The sequence below is a fragment of the Nomascus leucogenys genome, chromosome 6 (genome assembly GCF_006542625.1).
Source record: "Nomascus leucogenys isolate Asia chromosome 6, Asia_NLE_v1, whole genome shotgun sequence".
Classification (NCBI taxonomy): domain Eukaryota; kingdom Metazoa; phylum Chordata; class Mammalia; order Primates; family Hylobatidae; genus Nomascus; species Nomascus leucogenys.
Window position 1 is genome coordinate 33,960,313 of NC_044386.1, and position 14,893 is coordinate 33,975,205.

The window sequence follows — 14,893 nt, forward strand, 5'->3', positions numbered from 1 at the left end:
GCCAAGATTTCGCCATTGCATTCCAGCCTGGCAACACAGCGAAACTCCGTCTCAAAAAAAAAAAAAAGTAGTTGATTCTGAATGGAGAGTCTAGTTGTTTTCTGATTTTTAATCAGTTTTCTTACCTGAAGTTATTGTAGGCTTGAGAGATACTGGATCTCTTTCAAATTCATAAGTAGCTTGAGCCTGCATAACTAGAACAGAGTACCACTACAGAGATAATGAAGTACGGAGATAGGTCCACTTTTCAGGAAGATGGTGATAAGCATTGTTTAATCCTTTGATTTGGAGTTGGCAAATAACCAAGCAGGCAGTTGGAGACAGAGATTTAAAGTAAGGAAATGGAAGTTGAACTAGATGCCAGAGGATGCCCTATAATCAGAGTTCCTTTTGTTGGTCAGTAATTTTGTAATACATACTGCTTGAAATAAGTGGATTGCAGGCTGTGATTTTTTTTTAATGATATATCTTTCAGGGTGTTACAGTTTTTGTTGAATGGAATTTTGCCCTTTTGTGACTTTTTTCAGTCATTGTTTAAATCTCAATCACATAGAACTTGAAATGAAAAGTTAGTGTTACTTTATCAAACATAGTAGCCTCACCCTTTACATTGACCTTTCTTCTGCTAAGAAATAGCAGAGTAAGCTTTTCTTGATTATAACATGCCTAGAATTGTAATTTAGCCTTAACCTTACTAGATTTAGATCCTGGAGCAAAGAACAGAAAAAGGTCATTATGGTCTAAGTTTGTTATAAAATTTAAACCAATAATGGATCTCCAATTCCATAGTTTTAAAAATATTTATACAGTCATATGAGAGATGACAAATAATCTGAAGTTTTTAATCACTTTGGAATTTACTAACCCCTTTGAGAATATAATGAAAGCTGAGAAATCTCTCTCCTTAGAAAATAGAATAAGTTCATATTCAGAATTGTGCATAAAATTTCAAGGGGTTCATGGACATCCCCATCCCATTTCCGTCTTTGGCCTATCTTGGGAATCTGTGGACTGACTACAGGCTTAAGAAGGTGAAATTAAGGCTCAAAGAGGTGAATTGATATCACCAAGCTGCATACCTACTTATGCTAGAGTCAAAAGCAAAACTGGGTTCTTATCTCCCATAAGGAAGATTTAATTTTGGGAAGTTCTTATTCAGTCTCCTGTTAAGATTTGAATGTAGGCGACTTAATGACTAAATTTTACTGATTTTTTTTCTATACCTTTTTAAAAGATCCACTTTTTGTGTTCTCAGATTTTGTGATGCCTACCATCCTGTTAGGTACAGAAGGGAAAATGTGATATTTTATTGCGTTTTAATTATTTTCTACATCACCTGGCTTGATGCAGAAGACTAAAACTTAGGTTAGTGAAAAAGAGTATTAACTTTGAAGTCAGAAGACAGTCATAGCCATAGACAAAGCCATGGGTTTCTGAAACAAGTGTGAAATGAAATGTAAACAAAATCACTTAGCTTATTTTGTGGAAGCTTATTTAAAGAAATCTATACTTATGTTTTGTGTAGAGAGAGTGAATCAGAATGCTGGGTTAAGTGGGGAGATGGGGGATGGAATTCTGAAAGTGGGAGCAGCATAGTCAGTAGAGGAGCTGGTGTGCATGTAGTACAACGTCAAAAGATGAAGCTATAGAAAGGAGAAGTATGCAATTTTGATAACTTTAGTAATGTAATTTGATCATTTTAATGTATAGGCAATTGAAGGGCTCAAGGGATTGATGAACGCTCACTCTGCTACATAGAGGAAAGACAAGGATGTCAAGAAGAGGGCACTAATGCAATAGTCTCAGAAATAGAGACTGAACTAGGATGATGATGGCAGTAGGGATGAAGATTGGAGTGATTTGCAAATGTATTTAGGAAATAAAAACATCAAGACAAGGATAGCTATCAGATTTTTTTGGCTTAAGTCACCAGGTTCAATTTTAAATATGTTGATAGTGCCTGTGGGACATTCAGGTGATGTCCAGAGGTGGGAATATACACAAGCATGACACTTGAGTAGGGTAGCCAGGGTGGGGACCCTATTGGAGTCAACAGCATGTAAGCTGTAGAGTAGGAGCAGCACAGAGCAAGGGGAAGATCTTGGAGGCTATCAACGGCTAAGTTATGACTATATAGAGTACTGAAATTCTGAGAAGGGAAGCTGGGGAGGGAAGCAAATAATAAAGCATTTAAAATGTCACATTCAGGAATTTGGAAGAGCTTTAAATGGGGTAAGATAATACTAAGGGCCGTAGTTCAGAAAGATCATTAATTGGCTACAATGTAGAGAAATTGTGGTGATGCCAAACTGCATGATTGTATTGTTTTTCTCCAGTAGTACTCAGCTCCCAACAAAGAATTGAGTATGGCATCAAGCCAGGATGCGGGGATAGCTCTAGTTGAAGAGCTAGATTCAGAGTAAAATGGAAGAATCCAAGCTCAGAAGTCTCCATGAAGTGGGAGAGCAAGTATGAGTGTGAACAGCAGATACGGAATAATTGGATGATATGGTCAGAGAAAGGTATGTAACAGATTCCTGAGAGCAGTTCTGGGTGCAAGGTACAGAGTGTGGCCTTGGGAATGAATTAGTAAAGTGAAGAGGTGCATTGAGGAGATCAAGGAATCACACACTACATTCTATACTCCTTTCCTGAGCTAAAACAATGGCTTATTCTTTCTTTGGTATTGACACTGGTTTATTATCTTTAGTTTTTGCAGATTCCATCATTTGACAAGCATTTGCTGAGTGCCTACTATGAGCTGTGCTGCATCCATTGGCAGTAAGTTTGCATTCCAGTAGTGGAGACAGGAAATGACCACAAAGTACACAATTTAATAACAATTGAGCTGTGTGCTTGAAAGGAAAAGTAATAGAAGCCAGGAGAGTATGTAGCACTGACATAGTTGGGATGGTTGAGGGAGATCAGAAAGTCTTCCTTCTCCAAGTGAAACATTCTTAGATAAAGCAGGACATGCAATAGATACAATAGATACCAAATAATGTCTGAACTACTGAGAAATAGGAAATTATTTTTGTTTTAAATTGCAGGCTGGGTGCAGTGGCTCATGCTTATAATCCCAACACTTTGGGAGGCTACGGCAGGCAGATCACTTGAGCTCAGGAGTTCAAGACCAGCCTGAGCAACATAGCAAATCTCTGTCTCTACAAAAAAATACAAAAATTAGCTGGGCATGGTGATATGCGCCTGTGGTCCCATCTACTCGAGAAGCTGAGGTAGGAAGATCACTGGAGCCAGAGAGGTTGAGTCTGCAGCGAGCTGTGACATGCCACTGCACTCCAGCCTGTCTCAAAAAAAAAAAAATTGCTCCCACATTTTATTCCTTAGGGACATGGTGGTTGAGCTTTGAAGTATGAAGGGGAAAAAGTTGAAGGGAGGGGGAAGCAAGGAGAGTGTCCCAAACAGATGACCAAGCACTTACAAAGGCCCTGGATAAAGTAGCATGTGGCCCTCAGAAGCTTCACAGTTCCTATGAATGGCGGAGAACAAATGAGAGAATGATGAAGCCAATGAAATAGGGGCTGATTCATGCTTCTATAGGCCGTGTTAAGGATGTCCTATGAACAACAGAGTGCCATTGAAGAAATTAAGATACCTGGGGCTGGAATAGGGATTTGTATTTGTAGAATTCAATTTGTGTTTCTAAAAGATCACCGAAATTCTGAGAAGGGAAGCTGGGGAGGGAAGCAAATAATAAAGCATTTAAAATGTCACATTCAGGAATTTGGAAGAGCTTTAAATGGGGTAAGATAATACTAAGGGCCGTAGTTCAGAAAGATCATTAATTGGCTACAATGTAGAGAAATTGTGGTGATGCCAAACTGCATGATTGTATTGTTTTTCTCCAGTAGTACTCAGCTCCCAACAAAGAATTGAGTATGGCATCAAGCCAGGATGCGGGGATAGCTCTAGTTGAAGAGCTAGATTCAGAGAAAAATGGAAGAATCCAAGCTCAGAAGTCTCCATGAAGTGGGAGAGCAAGTATGAGTGTGAGCAGCAGATACGGAATAATTGGATGATATGGTCAGAGAAAGGTATGTAACAGATTCCTGAGAGCAGTTCTGGGTGCAAGGTACAGAGTGTGGCCTTGGGAATGAATTAGTAAAGTGAAGAGGTGCATTGAGGAGATCAAGGAATCACACACTACATTCTATACTCCTTTCCTGAGCTAAAACAATGGCTTATTCTTTCTTTGGTATTGACACTGGTTTATTATCTTTAGTTTTTGCAGATTCCATCATTTGACAAGCATTTGCTGAGTGCCTACTATGAGCTGTGCTGCACCATTGGCAATAAGTTTGCATTCCAGTAGTGGAGACAGGAAATGACCACAAAGTACACAATTTAATAACAATTGAGCTGTGTGCTTGAAAGGAAAAGTAATAGAAGCCAGGAGAGTATGTAGAATGATTGGAGCAGGGTCATAGTGTTCCATGTAAGAGATGGCAATAACTTGGGCTGGGGGGTGGTAGTAGTGGAGGGAGGGTAGTGGCCTCATTTGTTTGGAAAGTTAAGTCAGTCACATATCTTTGGTTATTATAATTTAAATTGTAATAAGGAGATAACAAGTGTGAACTTCCTTAGTAAAATTAGATGAGTGAAGCCACCCTTCCTGGGTTGCATCCACATAGGAGACAACATGACTTACTCCTCGTTCTTCGGAGAATGGCCCATGAGGGAATAACCATGATTTTAAGTGAAGAATCTAAATACATTACATTATCCAGAAAGGAGAAAAGTAGTCTAGGTGGATTCCTGCATAACTGTAAAAAGTCAACTGAATCTTTAACATTTTGCCATTTATACAATTCAAAGTAATTTCAAGACAATTAATGAAGGTTTTAACTCAATAAAGTTTACGTTACTTAAGAGTTTCATTTTGCTAATTAAAGAAAGAATGCCTTATCCCACCTCTCTCCATCCAGTCCTTTGTAGAGGCAACCACTTTAAATTCTTAGCTCGTTCTTTGGGTCATTTATATTTCTAAAGAATATACTGTCATAATTTGTTAACACTAGACCTTACATATTGAATTATATTATGATTTGTTGACTTTTTTATGATAGGTAAGGACTTGGCTCTCATGTCCTTCCCCTCTCCTCCCAATATGGATATCATATTTAATGAGCATTTATATAATATAAAACTATGTAAATATTGTTTAATCAGAGCCAACACTTAGTGTACTATAAATACATGTTCTTATATATGTTTTCTTGTGTACTTTAATTCCTTTGGAATGTTCTTTTATATCATTTGCTCTTTGGAGTCTTCCCCCACCCTCTTCCTCTATCCCAGCCCCTCCTCCCCATTAGTTTTGTATCAATGTGGATTCGTTTCCCAGGGCTGCTGCAAAGTTGTTCCAGACTTTTCCTTCCCCATTTCTGGCTGGATCCAGAGTCCATCTCTGGCATCCATACTTTTCTCCTTTTAGATTAAAATTCTCAGTTTGCTTGAGCATATCCTGCCATAACTTGCTAAGATAGGTGCATGGGACAAAGTTTTCGCATTATTGGATGTCTGAAAATGTCTTTATTCTCATGATTGATAGCCGAGTCTAGAATTCTAAGTTGAAAAGTTTCCCTTTGAAAGCTTCTCATAATCTCCTAGCCTGTGCTGTTGCTCTTAAGTGGACTGATACAATTATGATTTTTGTTCTTTTGTGTACGATCTGTGTTTCCCCTCTCTAGAAGACTTTAGGATTTTTTTTGTATTTCTGATATTCTAAAATTTCATAGTGATGTCCATTAATGTGAATCTTTTTTAAAAAACTCATTTTGCAGCTGGGCACCATGGCTCACACCTGTCATCCTAGCCCTTTGTGAGGCCGAGGTGGGAGGATTGCTTGAAGCCAAGAGTTCAAAACCAGCCTGGACAACAAGGCAAGATCCCATCTCTATTGTTTTAATAAAATTAATAAAATTCATTTTGTAGGGCATGTTGTAGGCTTATTTAATCTGTGTCCTTAGCTCTGGAGAATTTTCTTTACTAATTTTCTCCGCTTTAGTTTATTTGTCCTCTTAAATCTGTAGATATTGTTCCTTTTAGACTAATTTTCTCAGCTATGTTTTTTGCTCTTTTTTTTTCCTTTCTTTCATTTTTGGCTCTGTGTTCTTTGAGAGTTTTCCAACATTATCTTTTAACTCTAATATTAAATTCATTACAACTATATTTTAAATTTTGAAGGTTTTTTCTTGTTCTCTGATTGCTTCCTTCATACAGCAACTTATTTTATGAATGAATATACCGCCTTCTCATATCTATTTGTTAGATTAGAAAGTAGAATTTTCAGCCGGGTGCGGTGGCTCACGCCCGTAATCCCAGCACTTCTTTGGGAGGCCAAGGTGGGTGGATCATGAGGTTAGGAGATCGAGACCATCCTGGCCAACATGGTGAAACCCCGTCTCTACTAAAATACAAAAAATTAGCCGGGCATGGTGGTGCATGCCTGTAGTCCCAGCTACTCAGGAGGCTGAGGCATGGGAATTGCTTGAACCTGGGATGCAGAGGTTGCAGTGAGCTGAGATTGCACCACTGCACTCCAGCCTGGTGACAGAGCAAGACTCCATCTCAAAAAAAGAAAAAAGAAAAAGAAAGAAAGAAAGTAGAATTCTCACTTGCCATTTGGGGGCCTGAGCTCAAGTCACAGCCAACGTATTGTGTTCAGGATTAAGTAGGCTGAGAAATCACATGCCTTATTCCTTAGAGATCTGATTCAAATTATAAACTGCAGCCAGATAGATGGAGTAACATTGACAGCTTTATTGTCAGTAAAGCCAGAATATAGAACACATTGTAACCTGGACCTGCAATCACAACCAAGCTTGCTGCCATCTTCCCGGAATCTAGACCTTGCAATGCATCTGCTGGGTCGAGTATTTGGCAAGGCAGATACTTAGGCAGCCTACCGAAAGAAAAATTACTTGTCAATCCTCAAGTGTTGGGAAAGAATAGTGTCACATGCAATTGGTTTTTCATACAGGTATTGCACTCACTTAAGAAATGGAAACAGGCTGGGCACGGTGGCTCACACCTGTAATCCCAGCACTTTGGAAGGCTGAGATGGGAGGATTGCTTGAGCCAAGGAGTTAGAGACCAGCTGAGGCAACATAGTGAAACCCGTATCACTACAAAAAAAATAATAATAATACAAAAATTAGCCAGGCATGGTGGTGTTTACCTGTGGTCCCAGCTACTCAGGAGGCCAGGGCAGGAGGATCACTTGAACAAGAGGTAGAGGCTGCAGTGGGCAATGATCACACCACTGCACTCTAGCCTGGGCGACAGAGCGAGACCCTGTCACAAAAAAAAAAAAAGAAAAACAGAACATTTGGGCTACGGGGAGCAACTGATGTCAAACTCTTTTTTTTTTCTTTTGTTTTTGTTTTTTTGAGACAAGGTCTCACTCTGTTGCCCAGGCACAATCTCTGCTCACCGCAACCTTCGCCTCCCAGATTCAAGTGATTCTCGTGCCTTAGCCTCCCAAATAGCTGGGATTACAGGCACATGCCACTACACCTGGCTAATTTTTGTATTTTTGGTAGAGACAGGGTTTCACCATGTTGGCCACGCTGGTCTCAAACTCCTGGCCTCAAGTGATCCACTCACCTCAATCTCCCAAAGTGCTGGAATTACAGGCGTGAGCCACCACACCTGGCGATGTTGAACTCTTGCCACTCACCAACCAGAAACATAAATTCTCTTTTTTCCAAAGAAATAACCTTATAGAAATGTGAGAATAGAGTTCCCTTTGTCATTGAGCATACCAATTAGTTTTAAAAACCATTTCTTTTATTTCTTCTTGAGTTATTTTCTCTATAATTTTGCCTATTTAATTTGGATTTTCCCTTTCATAATGATTTTCTCCATGCATCTAGGATGCCTAATGGTCTATTTAGTTTTAGGGAAAGATACTAAAACATTTATTGATGCTCTGAGTGTGCAGGTGAAGCTCCTCTGGTAGGCTCTACTCTGGGCAGTGGCCAGCAAACTTTTTTCTGTAAATGGCCAGAAAATATTTTAGGCTTTGCAGGCCATAAGGTCTATGTTGCAACTTTGCAGTTCTACCATAGATAATATGTAAATGAATAGACAGGATGCATTTCAATAAAACCTTATTTGTAAGAAGAGGGATTGAGCCACTTTGCAGACCTCTGCTCTAAGGCAAATCAGATGAGAAGTTGGACCCTTTCTTGGGGTATAGGTGCTAGGAATTCTTTGCAGAAGTTTGCAGAGATGAAGAGTTGCAGCTAGTCTACATATGGACTAATAAACCATGGTTGTCTCATGGTTTATTAGTGCATATGTAGAACAGCTGCATGCCCCTGTTCAAAAAGCTGGTATGCCCCTTTTTGTGCTTATCAGCTCTGAGTCTCAAGTTCACTTTTCATCACTATCCTCTTTTGCACAAATTATGTCATGGCTTTCTCCACCCTGTTACATCTGTTGCTGCTGCTTTTGTCTTCTGTCTTCTGAAAATTTGTTGAAATCTTTCATCTAGAATTGTCTCCTTTCCAATTCTCTTTATTTGCATTGATTTATATATTTTTAAAATTTATTATCCTTTCACTTGGGTTCTTAAGAGACAGATAGAATAAAAAATATTTATGAATACACTATATCAAGAAACTTGCATGTGTGTGTGCTTTTTTTTTTTTTTTTTTGGAGACAGGGTCTCGCTGTGTTACCCAGGCTGGGGTGAAGTGGCATGATCATGGCTCACTGCAGCCTTGACCTCCTTGACCTCTCAGGCTCAAGTGATCCTCCCAACTCAGCCTCCCAAGTAGCTGGGACTACAGGCACACACCAACACACCTGGCTAATTTTTAAATTTTTTTTGTAGAGACAGGGTCTCACTATATTGCCTAAGCTGATCTTGATCTCCTGGACTCAAGCGATCCTCCCACCTTGGCCTCCCAAAGTGCTGGGATTACAGGTGTAAGCTGCTGTGCCCAGCAATTTTTAATTTTATGTAGAGATGGGATCTCCCTTTGTTGCCCAGGCTGGTCTCAAACTCTTGGGCTCAAGCAATCCTCCTGCGTCAGCCTCCCAAAGTGAGATTACAGGTAGAAACCATTAAAAAACAATTTTTTATCTTCAGCTTTTAAGGGGTACATATGCAGTATGTGCAGGTTTGTTACATAGGTAAACGTGTGGTGTGGTGGTTTGCTGTACAGATCATCCCATCACCTAGATATTAAGCCCAGCATCCGTTAGCTATTCTTCCTGATTCTCTCCCTCCCCTCCTCAACAGGCCCCAGTGCGTGTTGTTCCCCCCATGTGTCCATGTGTTCTCAACATTCAGCTCCCACTTATAAGTGAGAATATGCAGTGTTTGTTTGGTTTTCTGTTCCTGCCTTAGTTTGCTAAGGATAACAGCCTCCAGCTCCATGCATATCCACGCAAATGACAAGATCTTGTTCTTTTTATGGCTGCATAGTATTTCATGGTGTGTATATACATATGTACAGTACTTTATTTGTCCAGTCTATCATTGATGGACATTTGGATTGATTCCATGTCTTTGCTATTGTGAATAGTGGTGCAGTGAACATACGCATCCATGTATCTTTATAATAGAATGATTTATATTCCTTTGGATATATACCCAGTAACGGTATTGCTGGGTCAAATGGTATTTCTGCTTTTAGATCTTTGAGGAATTGCCACACTGTCTTCCACAATGGTTAAACTAATTTACACTCCCAGCAACAGTGTAAAGGTGATCCTTTTTCTCCACAACCTCGCCAGCATCTGTTATATTATTTTTTTTTGACATTTTAATAATCGCCATTCTGACTGGTGTGAGATGGTATCTCATTGTGGTTTTGATTAGGATTTCTCTAATGGTCAGTGATGTTGAGCTTCTTTTCATAGGTTTGTTGGCTATATGCATGTCTTCTTTTGAGAAGTGTCTGTTCATGTCCTTTGCCCACTTTTTAATGGGGTTTTTTCTTGTAAATTTGTTTAAGTTATTTGTAGACTCTGGATATTAGACTTTTGTCAGATGGACAGATTGCAAAAATGTTCTCCCATTCTGTAAGTTGTCTATTTGCTCTGGCGATTGATAGTTTCTTTTGCTGTGCAGAAGCTCTTTAGTTCAATTAGATCCCATTCGTCAATTTTTGCTTGTGTTGCAAGTGCTTTTTGGTATTTTCATTATAAAATCTTTGCCTGTGCTTATGTCCCAAATAGTATTGCCTAGATGTTCTTCTAGGGATTTTATAGTTTTGGGTTTTACATTTAAGTCTTTAATCCATCTGGAACTAATAATTTTTGTATAAGGTGTAAGGAAAGGGTTCAGTTTCAATTTTCTGCATACAGCTAGCCAGTTCTCCCAGCACCATTGATTAAATAGGGAGTCGTTTCCCCATTGCTTGTTTTTGTCAGGTTTGTTGTAGATCAGATGGTTGTAGGTGTGCTAAATTCTTAATACTGGGGTAATATTAATTAGTTTATTTTTACTTTCACTAGCTTTGAACATATTTAAAATATTTGTTTTTAAATTAATATCATTTTTTTAAATCCTATGTAAAAAGTTTCCCTTCAGGTAGGCAACTCCTACCACAGAAGTTGATTGCAGGCCCACATATATAGGCACAAGCTGGGTCATTCCCAATTTCCAAACCAATCTTACCTAAAAGGCTTTTTTCCTCTAAGGTGTTCCCTAGATTGAATATTTTCATGAAAACAGAAACATTAGCTTTCATCAGGGTCTCTACGTCACAAGGCCAAGTTCAGATGCTGAACACACATGAATGGTCAGTGTGTGAATAGTGTCTGAATGCAGTAGAGCTCTGGTGGCTGCCACTAGGACTTCTGCCTAATTATTAAGTGTTTTCCTCTTCTCAATAAGGTCCAAAGTTTTCCTACAGAAAAGCCAAGCAAGACATAAAGCATAGTACATGGTGATTATTTGAATTGCTGAGAAATGGAAAATGGTATAAGCTATAATGGCTTATCATTAGTTTATCAAATATTTACTAAATATATACTATATTTATACTTTATAAGCATTGCGTCTAAAAAGCACTCATTGGATGTTTCCTCTGTATTCAGATACTTTGAGCAAAGCTGGCAGATCTTCGTGTCTTGAAGATGAGCGGATATTCAAGCTAGAGGCTAGGTACTTCCTAGGATTGTCAGCTTTCTGCTGATATAACAGCGTAACTACTACCTGACTAGCTTACCTGCCTTAACCGTAAAATTGGACAAAATATATGTAAGGCAATTTCTTTTAGACATTAGACAAAATGCAGCACAAGACAGTCACCCCCAAAAGAAGGAAAGTTCCTGAGGTAAGTCACATGAATGCCTGGCTGTCTGCTTAAAGACATCACCCTGACTCTAGCACAGTGAGTGGCGTCCAGGCAGACCACAGTGCTCCCACTGAGCTGAGCAGGGAGAGATCAGAGTTCTGGGCAGTCACAATGGCTGGAATCTACAAGATCAAGAGGGAAAAAGCTGTACAGAGGCTAGCTCATAATTTGGGGGTTATTTTTTTCATCACTTTTTCATAATAACTCAAAGCACGGTAGATGCAGATACACTGAAATTGGATCTTAAAAGAGACACATTTTTTTCTTGTCAGGCTTGACATTATCTTGCAAAAGCCCATGTGAGAGAGTTCTCTGTGAGGTCTTTGCCAAGGGCTTATGTACAGTGCAACACTATATGCAATTTGCCAGAAAGCAGTAGCTACTAAGTTGAAAGAGAACAGAGATACTAGAAGCTAAAAAGTGCCGGAGGATGCTGGAGTCCCAGCCCAGCTAGAGTGGAGCATCAACACCTGATACTCCACACATCCAGCTTAGATACCAGAAAGTCCCCCTGAGAATGAAGCATTGTGCTAGAGTAAGGCCCACAAAGCATAAAACTAAACCCATACGATCCACAGGGGGAAATTTTGGAGGTTATGTTCTACTAAATTAGACTCAGAATAAACCTGGCACTTACCATATATTCAAGATGATTATCTTTGAACTGCCTACATGAATAAAAACTATCAACTTTTCAGAACAAGCCAACAGAATTCACAATCTATTACAATTCACCCACTATATAAAGAATACAATAAAAAATTACAAGCTGGGTGTGATGGCTCACGCCTGTAATCCCAGCTACTCCTGAGGCTCACTTGAGGCTAAGAGTTCAAGACAAGCCTGGAAAACAGAGCTAGATCCCGTCTTATAAATAAATAAATAACCACTAGACATGCAAAGAAAGGAAACTATGACCCAGAGTCCAGAGAAAAAAGTCAATAAAAACTAACCTTGAGATGCCCCAAAGACTTTAAAGAAGCTATTTTAAATGTGTACAAAGAAACAAAAGTGTTTACAGAATTAAAGGAAAATGTATGGTTCTGTTTGTTTTGAGACAGTCTCTCTCTCTCTGTCACCCAGGCTGGAGTGCAGTGGTGCAATCTCGGCTCACTGCAACCTCCACCTCCCGAGTTCAAGTGATTCTCCTCGTTCAGCCTCCGGAGTAGCTGGGACTACAGGCACGTACCACCACACCTGGCTAATTTTTGTATTTTTAGTAGAGATGGGGTTTCACCTTGTTGGCCAGGCTGGTCTTGAACTCCTGACCTCAAGTGATCTACCCACCTCAGCCTCCCAAAGCGCTGGGATTACAGGTGTGAGCCACTGTGCCTGGCCTGAAAATGTGGTTTTTAAGGAGAATGGAGAGACAACAGAGCAGAAAAAAAATTTTTTTAAGAAATAGTGCCTGAAATTTTCCCATATGTCATGAAAAACATCAACCTACAAATCCAAGAAGCCTAGGGAACTTCTACAAGAATACATCAAAAGGAACTCAAACCTACACACATCATAGTCAAACTGCTGAAAATCAAAGATACAAAATACTCAAAATACTCAGAAGAAAGTGACATTGGCCGGGCACAGTGGCACACGCCTGTAATCCCAGCACTTTGGGAGATTGAGGCAGGTGGATCACCTGAGGTCTGGAGTTTGCGACCAGCCTAACATGGAGAAATCCCGTGTCTACTAAATACAAAAAAAATGAGCAGGGCATGGTGAATCACTTGTACCTGGGAGGCAGAGGTTGTAGTGAGCCAAGATCGCACCATTGCACTCCAGCCTGGACAACAAGAGTGAAATTCCGTCTCAAAAAAAAAAAAAAAAAAAAGTGACATGCAATGTATTAAATGTAGAGAAATAACAGAGGTAATGGCTGACATTCCAATTAGAAACAATGGGAGCAAGAAGACAATGTAACAGCATCTTTCAAATACTGAAATAAAAACTTGTCAATCTCAAATTTTACATCAAGCAAAAATACCATTCAAAAATGGATGACTACACGTTCGACGCAATCTGTCAAAATTCCAATGACAATTTTCAAATAGAAAAAAATCAAAATTTCATATGGAGTCACAAAAGACCCCAAATAGCCAAGGCAAATCTAAGCAAAACAACAAAGCTGGAGGCATCACACTACCCGATCCCAAGATCCATTATAAAGCCAGAGTAATTCAAAACAATGTGATAGTGACATAAAAACACACACAAAGACCAATGGAACAAAACAGACAGCCCAGATGTAAACCCAAGTATATAACAGTCAACTAATTTTCAACCAAGAAGGCACCATTAGGAAAGGATAATCTCCTTAATAAAAAATGAAAACTTCCCAAGGACCCCTTTTCCTCTCTATCTGCCTAAAATAATTTCTTAATAACTTTTACAACATAACTATATGTTACCTGTAAGAAACTTATTTCACCTATAATGACACGCAGACTGAAAGTGAAGGGATGGAAAGTGAAATTCCATGTACGTGGAAACCAAAAAAAAAAAAAAGAAAAAAGCAGGAGTAGCTATACTTAGATGAAATAAATAGACATTAAGTCAAAAACTTTAAAAAGAAACAAGGGCGGAGTTGTGGGATTGTGGCAGATGGGAGGTAGCACTAGACTGCAGCTCCGACTCAGATGGACAGAGCAGCATATGGAGGCTTGGATTATTAATTTTTGCTCCAGAACAACTGCAGAACTAAATCAGGAAACTCAAGGGGACCCATAGACTCTCTGAAGGAAGCGGATTACTCCTGCAGGACCCAGGAGACACCCCAAATGCTGTGCTGGTATCCCTGGCTGAGAGACCCACAGACAGTTCACATCACAGGACTCTGTGCAGACAACCCTGAGTACCGGCCTGGAGCCTGGTAGACTTGCTGGGTGGCTAGATCCAGAAGAGAGATAACAATCACTTCAGCTCGGCTCTCAGGAAGCCACATCCATAGGAAAAGGGGGAGAGTACTACATCAAGAGAACACCCTGTAGGACAAAAGAATCTGAACAACAGCCTTCAGCCCTAGACCTTCCCTCTGACAGAACCTACCCAAGTGAGAAGGAATCAGAAAACCAACTCTGGTACTATGACATAACAAGGTTCATTAACACCCCCAGAAAATCACACTAGCTCACCAGCAATGGACACAAACCAAGAAGGAATCCTTGATTTACCTGAAAAAGATTCAGAAGTTTAGTTATTGAGCCAATCAGGGAGGCACCTGAGAAAGGCAAAGCCCAATGTAAGGAAACCAAAAAAATGATACAAGAAGTGAAGGGAGAAATATTCAATGAAATAGATGATAACATAAATAAAAAATAATCAAAACATCAGGGAAACAATGGAAACATTTATAGAAATGCAAAATGCTCTGGAAAGTCTCAACAATAGAATCGAATAAGTAGAAGAAATTAATTCAGAGCTCGAAGGTAATGTCTTCAAATTAACCCAATCCAACAAAGACAAAGAAAAAAGAGAGGGGTAGAGCCAAGATGGCCAAATAGGAACAGCTCCGATCTACAGCTCCCAGCGTGAGAGACACAGAAGATGGGTGATTT